Raw genomic sequence first — 13,839 nt, forward strand, 5'->3', positions numbered from 1 at the left:
TTTAAAAAGTACGAATTTGGGACTGAATTAAAGTGAGTTTACTGCAAGTTTACTACTGACTTCATAGGGAAAAGTTTACAGAAAGACTAAAAACTTAGAGGAATCTCCAGGGGATTTGACTCCCAGCCAACGAGGAGCTATGGTTAATGTGTGGGCCTAACCGGGACGCGCGTGTGTGGGAATATGAAACACGAGAAGGGAATTGCTGGCCGGATTGGATACCGGAAGACCGACGTCAGTAGAAACGCCGCGTAGTTTACAGCAAAAACACCCTCTCGCCAGTTGCCGGGCTAAGCGATTATCCAACTGTCAAGAATTGAGAGCAGAGGAAATGTTAGAAGAAGTTGGAGGCCAAAGGAAAGCCCGTATCAGATATTAAGCTGATAAGATAAGATACTACACTTTGATCTTAGCCAAAAGGCCGAGAAGCGATAATGTTACAAGGATTACTGCCCAAAATAACCACTGAGGTTCAACACATTTCCGGTGGTGTACGAAGAATACTCATATCACTCAAAACATTCAAGAAATGCTATAAAATATTGAGTTGTTCATTTTTCCAGACGCGACCACTTGATGCTTATAAAGTTCATTTTCATTTGTTTTATTATGCTCATACTGTATTAAGGGAGATACAATTTACGCTGAAGGCGTTGCAAATTTTACTCTCGTTATCACACTAGGTCCTTTTTTTTCAGAATATGGCTTTGCCACGCCACCTGACGACAAAAGCTCTGAACGATAATTAATCATGATTAAATAACAATAACTAAAAGAATGCAATACGATCATAAAGTCATGACACATCCTCAAATTGACCAACCTCACTTTCACAATTTATTTTGCCATACAAGCAGATGATTTAAGGACACGAATACCTGGAATTATTATTAAGATTTGTCTCTTTAGATTTTCAAGAATTTAAATTTGTTTTATCATCTCAACCACTCTGAACACGCTAGTTTCCTTCCGCTATTTCACATGGATTTAACGGAAACGGTCCTCAATGACTGTGTTTGATGCTGTCGAGACAGCTACACTCACAGCCTGTTTCACGCTCAGAAACCAGCGTCTTAACTCGTCATCGTGGGTTGAAAGGAGACAAGTTTCTGGTGGGAAACAAGTCAAGATATACTACAGAAATGATCCTGTGAAGTATGATCTTAAATGCAATGTTATTTTGCAGAACTCTAAATAAGGTTTGTACGATCAATGAGCTTTGGCGTAAATTACAGTGCATAGATCGATATTTCGGAATATTAAATTGAGATTTGCAATACTTGACGCACACAGTACATACATTGTCAGGTCTTGCATTTTGTTCATTTATTGAAACACCGAGAAGCTCTTTAATAGTTATAGAACAAGTGACGAGACCAATTTTGGACACAATAAAGAATCCGCGTGCTCATCAAATCAATTTATTACAGTAATGTATTATCGATTGAGAGCCCATTTATCAGCTGGGTGTTTGGCGTGCACCTATAATCCTGCTTCGGGGAGGCTTGGTAGAGTGGATGGCTTGAGTTTAGGAGCCCTGTTTCGTGATACCGCATGTTGATCAGGTGCCCGCACTAAGCTTGACATCAGCATGGATCTGCTAGAGGAATCTAGTAGGTGCAGGTTAGCTAAGGAGGAGCGTAGTGGGTCAGGAGGGAAACCTAGCAGCCAAAAGTTCCCGTGTTCGGCAGTAGTGGGATCGTGCCAGTGAGTGGGCGTCATGCAACAGCCTCAACAAAATAGCCAAACCTCTATCTTTTTTTTTGTCGTTAAAACTACCGAGATCAAACAAACATGCGTTCTACAATATATGGTATCATTAATCAAAGTCCCAGCAATACCCTTTTCAACTAATACCTAAAGAATACATTATATTCCATGTCTCATCTAACTTGGGGAGCAAAAATAAAATTACACCATGCCAACAGCATCCCGTATTCCCAAGCGGTCACCCATCCAAGTACTAACGGGACCCGACATAGCTTAACTTCCGGGAGCTGACGAGACCGGGTGAGTTCTATGTGGTATGGCCGTTGACATCAATTCAGTCGCCATTACCCGACCATATTCGCCTCTAAATCTAGTTCTAATGCTTGCTTACTTTCTGTTCGAAATACACACCAACCTTAGCCAAACAAACGAGGACATATAAGTACATTTGTCAATGGACAACCGAATATAAAATTTGATAATATTTCCAAACGCCACTATTTTTGGCTAACTGTCATTTTTAATTTTCTCGTTCCGGGGATGTCCGATCAATGAGCCAACAATCCAAGTGTCATAAGGCTAACGATTGCTTCCCTTACTTAGCTTGCGTTGCATAAGGATCTCAGAGTCAGAGAGATTAGATAGAGCTGCCCGAAGAAACCACCAACGTACAAGCCTCTCGGCTGTGCCGTGCGCTTCGCGCTTTACTTAGCTTGCGTTGCATAAGGATCTCAGAGCCAGAGAGATTAGATAGAGCTGCCCGAAGAAACCACCAACGTACAAGCCTCTCGGCTGTGCCGTGCGCTTCGCGCACGGCGTTTCAAATATCTTTCAGCAACAAAGAGGTTGGAGGACGTCTAGTAGCCTCTCGGCTGTGCCGTGCGCTTCGCGCACGGCGTTTCAAATATCTTTCAGCAACAAAGAGGTTGGAGGACGTCTATTAGGCAATATCCAGTAAAAAATACGTTCCTTCCATTTTCAACTAATGCCAAAATAATACATTGTAGTCCATGTAGTATCACCCATCTTGGGAAGCACTTCAATTCAATTGGATTCACAAAAATAAAATAATTCCATGCCAACAGCATCCCGTATTCCCAAGCGGTCACCCATCCAAGTACTAACGGGACCCGACATAGCTTAACTTCCGGGAGCTGACGAGACCGGGTGAGTTCTATGTGGTATGGCCGTTGACATTAAACTAGACGCAATTACCCGACCATATTCGCCTCTAATCTATTACTTGTGCTTGAGATTTATCTTTTTGAAATACACACTAATCTTACCAAAACCACCGAAAAACTATCAGTTTGTCATTTTACAAATGTTGTCAGTATGTAGTAGTAGAATATCTTTGTTTCCGCATACAGACGTTTTTAATTTTTCATTTATTCAAAGTGCCCAATCAGAAGACCGGGCGTTAAAAAAATAAGTCATATAGACTCATCAATGCTCCTAACCACGGAAATCTTTAGTAAAAGGCGAAAGATTTATCCGGGTATTGATTAGAAACCAGAGTAAATAACAGTGGTATGCCTTGTATTTATATTCATTTCAAAATTTTGAAGTGCGCTTGTAAGGTTTTTTTTCGAAACATGCGTTTACATATCAAAATCCTTGTGCAATTCTTTATCAATGGGTACAGTTATTTTAAAGTAAATATCATGTATAAAGCTCGTTAACATGTTTTTGAACGAAACAGTTGTGCGCAGTGTTATTTTTGAAAAAAATGAACGATCTTTATGGTACAAGCCCAACACGTAGGTGGTGGGATCAGATGTTTACCCCGACATTCACCCTACAGCGGTTAACAATTTATTGAACTTCCCCTTTAAACATGGTGGAATCTTTTCACCTTGTCATTTGGAATCACCTTTTCAAATATTTTCCCCGTGTTCACAATGTTCCAACTGACTGATATTAATGGCCTTCAGCGAACGAATTAATCAGCCTTGTCTGACGTGCAATACCAACTAAATGGAAACAAAAATCACTTATACGATTTCACTTTCACCGTTTAATGTTATAAACACACTATGCAACACTCCAATTTTTCTAACTGACTGTAATTTTTTTTTTCTTGTACGCTGAAATGCTCCTGATGGAGCTATCAAAAATTGCCGACGACTAAGATTATTTCACTTCATCGTGGCGGGGTATTGGTTAAAGTTTTCAACTAGCAATAATCACACCTCGGGAGACCCTCATTGGTTATGATATTGCCACTGCGCAAAGCTAAATTATAATTAGAAAAGCAAGTCTACTTAAGCATTTGCTGAATTCGTTCTGCTTGGACGTGTTGGACCAACAATTTCGTTCAGAAATATTCATTTAGATTACCCTAGGCAAATTTTAATTTCCATCTCCCATTGGACTAATACCAACAGGGGACAGTTCATTACATACATGAAATAATTTTTGTCTTAATATCGGGTCAAATACTTGAAATTCTGTAAATGTGTATTTTTCTTCCATACATTTCAACAACTTCCTGCACACACAAAAAAAGGGAGGGGGAATTTCAGGTTTTCATTCCAAATTGTTTTTCACATTATGAACTATTGAAGTGAGCGAGCATTACTTTCCAACCAAACAAAATTTATAGTTAATCTGCGTGTTGACGTGAAAAATCAGTTTTCAGTGCCGTGACCAGGATTCGAACCTGGGTTACTACGGATTCATATCTAGTAGGTACCACAACGTAGGGTCCTAACCACTAGACGATCACGGCCAATCCATTGGCCATGATGATTTATATTAAAGTAGCTAAACATGAATTTCATTACTTTGTTGTTTCTTCCCAGAAAGAAAATCTGATGCTTCGCGTATTCCCAAGCGGTCAACCCTACCGTTTACTAACGGGACCAGATTTAGTTCAACTTCCGGCAGATGACAAGAATTTTTCTTACATTTATAGTGTGTTCAGGGAACGGCGCGAACGCAGTCCCCCACTACCAAAAATTGTACTCCCGAGTTAATCACATTTGGATTAATCGCAAGGGTCAGCCCATCCTTAGTGCAATGGAAAGGCCTCGCCCTGGAGGAACCACCTTGGTGATCATGGTTGCCTCTGAGCCAGGTAAGTATGATTGTGGATGCTTTTTCACTTTGTTTAATACTTTGTATACAGCAGAACAATATTGACAAAGAGTGTTCAAGTATTTGACTGACGTTTAGAGAATACCACCCACTTTCTTTCATCGACTTGAATTACGAACTCGAGCAAAATATAGTAAATAAAGCTCAGTATTTATTTCATGGTCTTGATCTTTGCAAATACTTTTCAAGAAACAAATTGCTTGTTTTTTTTCATTTGGTCGTCCAATTGGCAAATAAGAAAATAAGAAAATCGACTTTTCATATGAAAATACACGCATCTTCATATTTTAAAAAAAAACATCACATCGAAAGATGAACAGTACTAATTAGTTAACACAATCAAGTACGTATTTTTTTATGCTTTTCTTGATATTACGAAAAAAATACAATTAGAAAAAATTACAAACATGTCTACATGACAGTTTTGCAATTATACACGGTCTTTTATTATACGGTGCTAAGACAATTTCTGTTTTATTCAATATGTTCTCCCTCATAGAGGGTGAGCCGATCCCGGAGGTACTGCAATACCGGGTCAACCCGTGGCGGGAGCAGTGCAAGCACTGTATTCCCACCGTATGCCAAAAATCAGTTTAATATTCTGGGGTCCATTTGAACCCGTATCAGATATTAAGCTGATAAGAACAGATACTACACTTTGATCTTAGCCAAAAGGCCGAGAAGCGATAATGTTACAAGGATTACTGCCCAAAATAACCACTGAGGTTCAACACATTTCCGGTGGTGTACGAAGAATACTCATATCACTCAAAACATTCAAGAAATGCTATAAAATATTGAGTTGTTCATTTTTCCAGACGCGACCACTTGATGCTTATAAAGTTCATTTTCATTTGTTTTATTATGCTCATACTGTATTAAGGGAGATACAATTTACGCTGAAGGCGTTGCAAATTTTACTCTCGTTATCACACTAGGTCCTTTTTTTTCAGAATATGGCTTTGCCACGCCACCTGACGACAAAAGCTCTGAACGATAATTAATCATGATTAAATAACAATAACTAAAAGAATGCAATACGATCATAAAGTCATGACACATCCTCAAATTGACCAACCTCACTTTCACAATTTATTTTGCCATACAAGCAGATGATTTAAGGACACGAATACCTGGAATTATTATTAAGATTTATCTCTTTAGATTTTCAAGAATTTAAATTTGTTTTATCATCTCAACCACTCTGAACACGCTAGTTTCCTTCCGCTATTTCACATGGATTTAACGGAAACGGTCCTCAATGACTGTGTTTGATGCTGTCGAGACAGCTACACTCACAGCCTGTTTCACGCTCAGAAACCAGCGTCTTAACTCGTCATCGTGGGTTGAAAGGAGACAAGTTTCTGGTGGGAAACAAGTCAAGATATACTACAGAAATGATCCTGTGAAGTATGATCTTAAATGCAATGTTATTTTGCAGAACTCTAAATAAGGTTTGTACGATCAATGAGCTTTGGCGTAAATTACAGTGCATAGATCGATATTTCGGAATATTAAATTGAGATTTGCAATACTTGACGCACACAGTACATACATTGTCAGGTCTTGCATTTTGTTCATTTATTGAAACACCGAGAAGCTCTTTAATAGTTATAGAACAAGTGACGAGACCAATTTTGGACACAATAAAGAATCCGCGTGCTCATCAAATCAATTTATTACAGTAATGTATTATCGATTGAGAGCCCATTTATCAGCTGGGTGTTTGGCGTGCACCTATAATCCTGCTTCGGGGAGGCTTGGTAGAGTGGATGGCTTGAGTTTAGGAGCCCTGTTTCGTGATACCGCATGTTGATCAGGTGCCCGCACTAAGCTTGACATCAGCATGGATCTGCTAGAGGAATCTAGTAGGTGCAGGTTAGCTAAGGAGGAGCGTAGTGGGTCAGGAGGGAAACCTAGCAGCCAAAAGTTCCCGTGTTCGGCAGTAGTGGGATCGTGCCAGTGAGTGGGCGTCATGCAACAGCCTCAACAAAATAGCCAAACCTCTATCTTTTTTTTTGTCGTTAAAACTACCGAGATCAAACAAACATGCGTTCTACAATATATGGTATCATTAATCAAAGTCCCAGCAATACCCTTTTCAACTAATACCTAAAGAATACATTATATTCCATGTCTCATCTAACTTGGGGAGCAAAAATAAAATTACACCATGCCAACAGCATCCCGTATTCCCAAGCGGTCACCCATCCAAGTACTAACGGGACCCGACATAGCTTAACTTCCGGGAGCTGACGAGACCGGGTGAGTTCTATGTGGTATGGCCGTTGACATCAATTCAGTCGCCATTACCCGACCATATTCGCCTCTAAATCTAGTTCTAATGCTTGCTTACTTTCTGTTCGAAATACACACCAACCTTAGCCAAACAAACGAGGACATATAAGTACATTTGTCAATGGACAACCGAATATAAAATTTGATAATATTTCCAAACGCCACTATTTTTGGCTAACTGTCATTTTTAATTTTCTCGTTCCGGGGATGTCCGATCAATGAGCCAACAATCCAAGTGTCATAAGGCTAACGATTGCTTCCCTTACTTAGCTTGCGTTGCATAAGGATCTCAGAGTCAGAGAGATTAGATAGAGCTGCCCGAAGAAACCACCAACGTACAAGCCTCTCGGCTGTGCCGTGCGCTTCGCGCTTTACTTAGCTTGCGTTGCATAAGGATCTCAGAGCCAGAGAGATTAGATAGAGCTGCCCGAAGAAACCACCAACGTACAAGCCTCTCGGCTGTGCCGTGCGCTTCGCGCACGGCGTTTCAAATATCTTTCAGCAACAAAGAGGTTGGAGGACGTCTAGTAGCCTCTCGGCTGTGCCGTGCGCTTCGCGCACGGCGTTTCAAATATCTTTCAGCAACAAAGAGGTTGGAGGACGTCTAGTAGGCAATATCCAGTAAAAAATACGTTCCTTCCATTTTCAACTAATGCCAAAATAATACATTGTAGTCCATGTAGTATCACCCATCTTGGGAAGCACTTCAATTCAATTGGATTCACAAAAATAAAATAATTCCATGCCATGCATCCCGTATTCCCAAGCGGTCACCCATCCAAGTACTAACGGGACCCGACATAGCTTAACTTCCGGGAGCTGACGAGACCGGGTGAGTTCTATGTGGTATGGCCGTTGACATTAAACTAGACGCAATTACCCGACCATATTCGCCTCTAATCTATTACTTGTGCTTGAGATTTATCTTTTTGAAATACACACTAATCTTACCAAAACCACCGAAAAACTATCAGTTTGTCATTTTACAAATGTTGTCAGTATGTAGTAGTAGAATATCTTTGTTTCCGCATACAGACGTTTTTAATTTTTCATTTATTCAAAGTGCCCAATCAGAAGACCGGGCGTTAAAAAAATAAGTCATATAGACTCATCAATGCTCCTAACCACGGAAATCTTTAGTAAAAGGCGAAAGATTTATCCGGGTATTGATTAGAAACCAGAGTAAATAACAGTGGTATGCCTTGTATTTATATTCATTTCAAAATTTTGAAGTGCGCTTGTAAGGTTTTTTTTCGAAACATGCGTTTACATATCAAAATCCTTGTGCAATTCTTTATCAATGGGTACAGTTATTTTAAAGTAAATATCATGTATAAAGCTCGTTAACATGTTTTTGAACGAAACAGTTGTGCGCAGTGTTATTTTTGAAAAAAATGAACGATCTTTATGGTACAAGCCCAACACGTAGGTGGTGGGATCAGATGTTTACCCCGACATTCACCCTACAGCGGTTAACAATTTATTGAACTTCCCCTTTAAACATGGTGGAATCTTTTCACCTTGTCATTTGGAATCACCTTTTCAAATATTTTCCCCGTGTTCACAATGTTCCAACTGACTGATATTAATGGCCTTCAGCGAACGAATTAATCAGCCTTGTCTGACGTGCAATACCAACTAAATGGAAACAAAAATCACTTATACGATTTCACTTTCACCGTTTAATGTTATAAACACACTATGCAACACTCCAATTTTTCTAACTGACTGTAATTTTTTTTTTCTTGTACGCTGAAATGCTCCTGATGGAGCTATCAAAAATTGCCGACGACAAAGATTATTTCACTTCATCGTGGCGGGGTATTGGTTAAAGTTTTCAACTAGCAATAATCACACCTCGGGAGACCCTCATTGGTTATGATATTGCCACTGCGCAAAGCTAAATTATAATCAGAAAAGCAAGTCTACTTAAGCATTTGCTGAATTCGTTCTGCTTGGACGTGTTGGACCAACAATTTCGTTCAGAAATATTCATTTAGATTACCCTAGGCAAATTTTAATTTCCATCTCCCATTGGACTAATACCAACAGGGGACAGTTCATTACATACATGAAATAATTTTTGTCTTAATATCGGGTCAAATACTTGAAATTCTGTAAATGTGTATTTTTCTTCCATACATTTCAACAACTTCCTGCACACACAAAAAAAGGGAGGGGGAATTTCAGGTTTTCATTCCAAATTGTTTTTCACATTATGAACTATTGAAGTGAGCGAGCATTACTTTCCAACCAAACAAAATTTATAGTTAATCTGCGTGTTGACGTGAAAAATCAGTTTTCAGTGCCGTGACCAGGATTCGAACCTGGGTTACTACGGATTCATATCTAGTAGGTACCACAACGTAGGGTCCTAACCACTAGACGATCACGGCCAATCCATTGGCCATGATGATTTATATTAAAGTAGCTAAACATGAATTTCATTACTTTGTTGTTTCTTCCCAGAAAGAAAATCTGATGCTTCGCGTATTCCCAAGCGGTCAACCCTACCGTTTACTAACGGGACCAGATTTAGTTCAACTTCCGGCAGATGACAAGAATTTTTCTTACATTTATAGTGTGTTCAGGGAACGGCGCGAACGCAGTCCCCCACTACCAAAAATTGTACTCCCGAGTTAATCACATTTGGATTAATCGCAAGGGTCAGCCCATCCTTAGTGCAATGGAAAGGCCTCGCCCTGGAGGAACCACCTTGGTGATCATGGTTGCCTCTGAGCCAGGTAAGTATGATTGTGGATGCTTTTTCACTTTGTTTAATACTTTGTATACAGCAGAACAATATTGACAAAGAGTGTTCAAGTATTTGACTGACGTTTAGAGAATACCACCCACTTTCTTTCATCGACTTGAATTACGAACTCGAGCAAAATATAGTAAATAAAGCTCAGTATTTATTTCATGGTCTTGATCTTTGCAAATACTTTTCAAGAAACAAATTGCTTGTTTTTTTTCATTTGGTCGTCCAATTGGCAAATAAGAAAATAAGAAAATCGACTTTTCATATGAAAATACACGCATCTTCATATTTTAAAAAAAAACATCACATCGAAAGATGAACAGTACTAATTAGTTAACACAATCAAGTACGTATTTTTTTATGCTTTTCTTGATATTACGAAAAAAATACAATTAGAAAAAATTACAAACATGTCTACATGACAGTTTTGCAATTATACATGGTCTTTTATTATACGGTGCTAAGACAATTTCTGTTTTATTCAATATGTTCTCCCTCATAGAGGGTGAGCCGATCCCGGAGGTACTGCAATACCGGGTCAACCCGTGGCGGGAGCAGTGCAAGCACTGTATTCCCACCGTATGCCAAAAATCAGTTTAATATTCTGGGGTCCATTTGAACCCGTATCAGATATTAAGCTGATAAGAACAGATACTACACTTTGATCTTAGCCAAAAGGCCGAGAAGCGATAATGTTACAAGGATTACTGCCCAAAATAACCACTGAGGTTCAACACATTTCCGGTGGTGTACGAAGAATACTCATATCACTCAAAACATTCAAGAAATGCTATAAAATATTGAGTTGTTCATTTTTCCAGACGCGACCACTTGATGCTTATAAAGTTCATTTTCATTTGTTTTATTATGCTCATACTGTATTAAGGGAGATACAATTTACGCTGAAGGCGTTGCAAATTTTACTCTCGTTATCACACTAGGTCCTTTTTTTCAGAATATGGCTTTGCCACGCCACCTGACGACAAAAGCTCTGAACGATAATTAATCATGATTAAATAACAATAACTAAAAGAATGCAATACGATCATAAAGTCATGACACATCCTCAAATTGACCAACCTCACTTTCACAATTTATTTTGCCATACAAGCAGATGATTTAAGGACACGAATACCTGGAATTATTATTAAGATTTATCTCTTTAGATTTTCAAGAATTTAAATTTGTTTTATCATCTCAACCACTCTGAACACGCTAGTTTCCTTCCGCTATTTCACATGGATTTAACGGAAACGGTCCTCAATGACTGTGTTTGATGCTGTCGAGACAGCTACACTCACAGCCTGTTTCACGCTCAGAAACCAGCGTCTTAACTCGTCATCGTGGGTTGAAAGGAGACAAGTTTCTGGTGGGAAACAAGTCAAGATATACTACAGAAATGATCCTGTGAAGTATGATCTTAAATGCAATGTTATTTTGCAGAACTCTAAATAAGGTTTGTACGATCAATGAGCTTTGGCGTAAATTACAGTGCATAGATCGATATTTCGGAATATTAAATTGAGATTTGCAATACTTGACGCACACAGTACATACATTGTCAGGTCTTGCATTTTGTTCATTTATTGAAACACCGAGAAGCTCTTTAATAGTTATAGAACAAGTGACGAGACCAATTTTGGACACAATAAAGAATCCGCGTGCTCATCAAATCAATTTATTACAGTAATGTATTATCGATTGAGAGCCCATTTATCAGCTGGGTGTTTGGCGTGCACCTATAATCCTGCTTCGGGGAGGCTTGGTAGAGTGGATGGCTTGAGTTTAGGAGCCCTGTTTCGTGATACCGCATGTTGATCAGGTGCCCGCACTAAGCTTGACATCAGCATGGATCTGCTAGAGGAATCTAGTAGGTGCAGGTTAGCTAAGGAGGAGCGTAGTGGGTCAGGAGGGAAACCTAGCAGCCAAAAGTTCCCGTGTTCGGCAGTAGTGGGATCGTGCCAGTGAGTGGGCGTCATGCAACAGCCTCAACAAAATAGCCAAACCTCTATCTTTTTTTTTGTCGTTAAAACTACCGAGATCAAACAAACATGCGTTCTACAATATATGGTATCATTAATCAAAGTCCCAGCAATACCCTTTTCAACTAATACCTAAAGAATACATTATATTCCATGTCTCATCTAACTTGGGGAGCAAAAATAAAATTACACCATGCCAACAGCATCCCGTATTCCCAAGCGGTCACCCATCCAAGTACTAACGGGACCCGACATAGCTTAACTTCCGGGAGCTGACGAGACCGGGTGAGTTCTATGTGGTATGGCCGTTGACATCAATTCAGTCGCCATTACCCGACCATATTCGCCTCTAAATCTAGTTCTAATGCTTGCTTACTTTCTGTTCGAAATACACACCAACCTTAGCCAAACAAACGAGGACATATAAGTACATTTGTCAATGGACAACCGAATATAAAATTTGATAATATTTCCAAACGCCACTATTTTTGGCTAACTGTCATTTTTAATTTTCTCGTTCCGGGGATGTCCGATCAATGAGCCAACAATCCAAGTGTCATAAGGCTAACGATTGCTTCCCTTACTTAGCTTGCGTTGCATAAGGATCTCAGAGTCAGAGAGATTAGATAGAGCTGCCCGAAGAAACCACCAACGTACAAGCCTCTCGGCTGTGCCGTGCGCTTCGCGCTTTACTTAGCTTGCGTTGCATAAGGATCTCAGAGCCAGAGAGATTAGATAGAGCTGCCCGAAGAAACCACCAACGTACAAGCCTCTCGGCTGTGCCGTGCGCTTCGCGCACGGCGTTTCAAATATCTTTCAGCAACAAAGAGGTTGGAGGACGTCTAGTAGCCTCTCGGCTGTGCCGTGCGCTTCGCGCACGGCGTTTCAAATATCTTTCAGCAACAAAGAGGTTGGAGGACGTCTAGTAGGCAATATCCAGTAAAAAATACGTTCCTTCCATTTTCAACTAATGCCAAAATAATACATTGTAGTCCATGTAGTATCACCCATCTTGGGAAGCACTTCAATTCAATTGGATTCACAAAAATAAAATAATTCCATGCCAACAGCATCCCGTATTCCCAAGCGGTCACCCATCCAAGTACTAACGGGACCCGACATAGCTTAACTTCCGGGAGCTGACGAGACCGGGTGAGTTCTATGTGGTATGGCCGTTGACATTAAACTAGACGCAATTACCCGACCATATTCGCCTCTAATCTATTACTTGTGCTTGAGATTTATCTTTTTGAAATACACACTAATCTTACCAAAACCACCGAAAAACTATCAGTTTGTCATTTTACAAATGTTGTCAGTATGTAGTAGTAGAATATCTTTGTTTCCGCATACAGACGTTTTTAATTTTTCATTTATTCAAAGTGCCCAATCAGAAGACCGGGCGTTAAAAAAATAAGTCATATAGACTCATCAATGCTCCTAACCACGGAAATCTTTAGTAAAAGGCGAAAGATTTATCCGGGTATTGATTAGAAACCAGAGTAAATAACAGTGGTATGCCTTGTATTTATATTCATTTCAAAATTTTGAAGTGCGCTTGTAAGGTTTTTTTTCGAAACATGCGTTTACATATCAAAATCCTTGTGCAATTCTTTATCAATGGGTACAGTTATTTTAAAGTAAATATCATGTATAAAGCTCGTTAACATGTTTTTGAACGAAACAGTTGTGCGCAGTGTTATTTTTGAAAAAAATGAACGATCTTTATGGTACAAGCCCAACACGTAGGTGGTGGGATCAGATGTTTACCCCGACATTCACCCTACAGCGGTTAACAATTTATTGAACTTCCCCTTTAAACATGGTGGAATCTTTTCACCTTGTCATTTGGAATCACCTTTTCAAATATTTTCCCCGTGTTCACAATGTTCCAACTGACTGATATTAATGGCCTTCAGCGAACGAATTAATCAGCCTTGTCTGACGTGCAATACCAACTAAATGGAAACAAAAATCACTTATACGATT

At 39.5% G+C, this 13,839-nt stretch overlaps 19 non-coding genes and 2 pseudogenes across 19 annotated transcripts; all 21 read right to left on the bottom strand.

The window, feature by feature from the left end:
* Positions 1-311: 311 nt before the first annotated feature.
* Positions 312-433, bottom strand: LOC124322344 (annotated as a pseudogene).
* A 510-nt stretch (positions 434-943) lies between these two features.
* LOC124322426 lies at positions 944-1,165 on the bottom strand. Its single transcript, XR_006914711.1, has one exon. It is a non-coding gene; the product is annotated as a small nucleolar RNA U3 (small nucleolar RNA).
* A 754-nt stretch (positions 1,166-1,919) lies between these two features.
* Positions 1,920-2,038, bottom strand: LOC124321654. The gene has a single exon (XR_006914279.1). It is a non-coding gene; the product is annotated as a 5S ribosomal RNA (ribosomal RNA).
* A 748-nt stretch (positions 2,039-2,786) lies between these two features.
* LOC124321666 lies at positions 2,787-2,905 on the bottom strand. The gene has a single exon (XR_006914280.1). It is a non-coding gene; the product is annotated as a 5S ribosomal RNA (ribosomal RNA).
* Positions 2,906-3,108: 203 nt separating this feature from the next.
* Positions 3,109-3,231, bottom strand: LOC124322827. The gene has a single exon (XR_006915085.1). It is a non-coding gene; the product is annotated as a U5 spliceosomal RNA (small nuclear RNA).
* Positions 3,232-3,805: 574 nt separating this feature from the next.
* LOC124322764 lies at positions 3,806-3,947 on the bottom strand. Its single transcript, XR_006915029.1, has one exon. It is a non-coding gene; the product is annotated as a U4 spliceosomal RNA (small nuclear RNA).
* Positions 3,948-4,351: 404 nt separating this feature from the next.
* On the bottom strand, positions 4,352-4,441 carry Trnah-gug. The gene is given in 2 exon segments: positions 4,352-4,386; positions 4,405-4,441. It is a non-coding gene; the product is annotated as a tRNA-His (tRNA).
* A 192-nt stretch (positions 4,442-4,633) lies between these two features.
* LOC124321997 lies at positions 4,634-4,797 on the bottom strand. Its single transcript, XR_006914356.1, has one exon. It is a non-coding gene; the product is annotated as a U1 spliceosomal RNA (small nuclear RNA).
* Positions 4,798-5,306: 509 nt separating this feature from the next.
* On the bottom strand, positions 5,307-5,497 carry LOC124322186. Its single transcript, XR_006914534.1, has one exon. It is a non-coding gene; the product is annotated as a U2 spliceosomal RNA (small nuclear RNA).
* A 510-nt stretch (positions 5,498-6,007) lies between these two features.
* Positions 6,008-6,229, bottom strand: LOC124322427. The gene has a single exon (XR_006914712.1). It is a non-coding gene; the product is annotated as a small nucleolar RNA U3 (small nucleolar RNA).
* Positions 6,230-6,983: 754 nt separating this feature from the next.
* On the bottom strand, positions 6,984-7,102 carry LOC124321677. The gene has a single exon (XR_006914281.1). It is a non-coding gene; the product is annotated as a 5S ribosomal RNA (ribosomal RNA).
* A 748-nt stretch (positions 7,103-7,850) lies between these two features.
* On the bottom strand, positions 7,851-7,967 carry LOC124321885 (annotated as a pseudogene).
* A 203-nt stretch (positions 7,968-8,170) lies between these two features.
* Positions 8,171-8,293, bottom strand: LOC124322828. The gene has a single exon (XR_006915086.1). It is a non-coding gene; the product is annotated as a U5 spliceosomal RNA (small nuclear RNA).
* A 574-nt stretch (positions 8,294-8,867) lies between these two features.
* On the bottom strand, positions 8,868-9,009 carry LOC124322631. Its single transcript, XR_006914903.1, has one exon. It is a non-coding gene; the product is annotated as a U4 spliceosomal RNA (small nuclear RNA).
* Positions 9,010-9,413: 404 nt separating this feature from the next.
* Trnah-gug lies at positions 9,414-9,503 on the bottom strand. Its single transcript is given in 2 exon segments — positions 9,414-9,448; positions 9,467-9,503. It is a non-coding gene; the product is annotated as a tRNA-His (tRNA).
* A 192-nt stretch (positions 9,504-9,695) lies between these two features.
* Positions 9,696-9,859, bottom strand: LOC124321999. The gene has a single exon (XR_006914357.1). It is a non-coding gene; the product is annotated as a U1 spliceosomal RNA (small nuclear RNA).
* Positions 9,860-10,368: 509 nt separating this feature from the next.
* Positions 10,369-10,559, bottom strand: LOC124322187. Its single transcript, XR_006914535.1, has one exon. It is a non-coding gene; the product is annotated as a U2 spliceosomal RNA (small nuclear RNA).
* A 509-nt stretch (positions 10,560-11,068) lies between these two features.
* Positions 11,069-11,290, bottom strand: LOC124322429. Its single transcript, XR_006914714.1, has one exon. It is a non-coding gene; the product is annotated as a small nucleolar RNA U3 (small nucleolar RNA).
* A 754-nt stretch (positions 11,291-12,044) lies between these two features.
* Positions 12,045-12,163, bottom strand: LOC124321689. The gene has a single exon (XR_006914282.1). It is a non-coding gene; the product is annotated as a 5S ribosomal RNA (ribosomal RNA).
* Positions 12,164-12,911: 748 nt separating this feature from the next.
* LOC124321701 lies at positions 12,912-13,030 on the bottom strand. Its single transcript, XR_006914283.1, has one exon. It is a non-coding gene; the product is annotated as a 5S ribosomal RNA (ribosomal RNA).
* A 203-nt stretch (positions 13,031-13,233) lies between these two features.
* On the bottom strand, positions 13,234-13,356 carry LOC124322830. Its single transcript, XR_006915088.1, has one exon. It is a non-coding gene; the product is annotated as a U5 spliceosomal RNA (small nuclear RNA).
* Positions 13,357-13,839: the final 483 nt, after the last annotated feature.

The sequence above is a fragment of the Daphnia pulicaria genome, chromosome 1 (genome assembly GCF_021234035.1).
Source record: "Daphnia pulicaria isolate SC F1-1A chromosome 1, SC_F0-13Bv2, whole genome shotgun sequence".
Classification (NCBI taxonomy): Eukaryota; Metazoa; Arthropoda; class Branchiopoda; order Diplostraca; family Daphniidae; genus Daphnia; species Daphnia pulicaria.